Source organism: Coffea arabica, chromosome 4c (genome assembly GCF_036785885.1).
Source record: "Coffea arabica cultivar ET-39 chromosome 4c, Coffea Arabica ET-39 HiFi, whole genome shotgun sequence".
Taxonomy (NCBI): Eukaryota; Viridiplantae; Streptophyta; class Magnoliopsida; order Gentianales; family Rubiaceae; genus Coffea; species Coffea arabica.
In genome coordinates this window covers 10,123,767-10,125,911 of record NC_092316.1, presented here as the reverse complement: position 1 = coordinate 10,125,911, position 2,145 = coordinate 10,123,767, and the positions used below count along the sequence as shown (strand labels likewise).

At 33.3% G+C, this 2,145-nt stretch overlaps 1 long non-coding RNA gene across 1 annotated transcript; it reads left to right on the top strand.

The window, feature by feature from the left end:
- Positions 1-1,938, top strand: LOC140004913 (uncharacterized). The gene is made up of 2 exons (XR_011812726.1): positions 1-285; positions 1,642-1,938. It is a non-coding gene; the product is annotated as an uncharacterized lncRNA (long non-coding RNA).
- Positions 1,939-2,145: the final 207 nt, after the last annotated feature.

Below are 2,145 nucleotides of genomic sequence, written 5' to 3'. Positions count from 1 at the left end.
ATGATAGCTATTGTCTTCACAGTCACATCTTCATTTTTTCTTGGGTTGCAGGTGGGTAGGTACTTGAGGAATTACCAATTCAGTCCAAACATCTTAGATCAGTTGCCAGAAAGAATGAGGAATTCCCGATTCTTGTTATCGTGAATAGTGCAATAGTAATTATAACTTTGGGTGGGATGGATGAGAGTAATTGGTCTTTGCCAAATTTATGAGCATCCAAGCAAGAAATTCTACAAAAGCAAGACAGAAAGAAATGACCCCCGGTCCAATTCCGAATGCCATCGGGTATCCCTCTTAAAGCTCCATATTTATTAAGTTTCGTTGATCTAGTAATTATTAATTAGCATAAAATAAACAGCACTCTTTAAATTAGCTTGTTTAATACATTTAATGTGGTAGTTTCTTGTGGCTGTAGAAACTTATTCCACCCTCTCTAATTTATGCTTAATTAATTGATGGCTTCCGGAAAAAGGAATAATGGTGATCACAAAGACATTAGTCATGTGACTCATGCATATGCAACAGTTTACTTGGAGTGTCTATTTCTGCATTTTAAATTGTGCCCCTCTAAGTTAAACAAAGTTTCTTCACATTATAGACACATCAAATTAAAAAGTGATCCTATAATTAAATTATGACATTTATCATCCACTCATAGACACATCAAATTATGAAGTGATCCTGAAGGTTTTTATCCCATTTGGCTGCTAGACATTTGGAACAAAATCTAATTAAAGATAGCTTGTTTTACACATGATGGAGATCTAATTGTGAATATTTTCTGTTGATTTTGGTAAAATAATGTGTTAGTTGATAAATTCTACTTATATTTTATATTTGGTGATGTTCACAGGAGTTTGAGGTAAAAAGAAACTTAAAATTTTTTCAATATGCCTCTATGAAACTTGTGAAGCCAAGTCTGTGGAACGCTCTACTAATATGTGTTTTATTTTTGAATACCCACGGATATCCGACCTTGTACCCGCATACTAGGCTGCAGTATAATTTTTAAAATTGTAGGGTTCTTTCTATAATATTTAATTCGTTACATGCATATGATATGCTATTTTTTCTCACCAAAATATTGGGCCTCCTGCTATTATAGTTTGTTGTTTATTTATTTAACTTCATTTCTTGAAGAATTTGGTTAATGTGTACTTGGATAGCAAAATTGTAAAATGTGTAATTTGTTTGGAATGATGTTTTTTAATTGATCTTAAGTGGTTTTGTTGCTTTAATCTTATCTAAACTCATTTAGACAAGCACATTGAATAAGCTAATTAACAAATTTCGGATGTGGATCAAATGCCTGATTGTTTTCACAATTACAGATATGAATACAGATGGAAAAAAAAAAAATACTTGATCCACATTTTACAGGTCGAGTCACCGTTAAATCCCACTTGGTATGGCGGGGAGGGTTGGGTTGGGTGGTACGGGGGGAGGGAGTGTAAACAAGAGGTCTCGGGTTCGAGTCCTTCCGCTTATACAAAAAAAAAAAAAATTAAATGCTACTTGGTATGATGTACGCTAAATTCCTCTCCATCACACCCTAATAAAATTATTTTAAAAATTATTTTAAAAAATCAACACCGTTCATAACATATTCCGTCGCTCATGCAAATGAATATTATACTTCAGGATTCTTGGCTTTGCAATGGGTACATGAATTCGAGTAGATATGTTTCGAAATATTAGTCTCAAGATGACAGCAGATTTGGTTAACCATTTGGTTCGGTGAGAAGATGGATGATGGTTTATTGTCTTCACAGTCACATCTTGATTTTTTCTTGGGCCGTAGTCAAGCAGGTAAGTTGAGGAATTAATTACCAATTCAGTCCAAACATTTTAGATCAGTTCCGAAGATTTTTAGTTTTTACAAGTTGACCATAATTGTTGGTGAGAACAGTACAATGGTAATTACACCTTCGGGTGGGATGGATTAGAGTTTTTTATTTTTTTTATTTTTTTGGATGGATTAGAGTAATTGATCATTCGCCAAATTTATAAACATCCAAGCAAAAAATTCTGCAAAAGGAAGGTAGATAGAAAAAAAAAAAAAAAAAAAAGATCATGAGATCAGATTCATCGATCTCGTTGCATGTCGAAGCTTAAGAGATAGTGAAAATGACCAAAATAATCCCT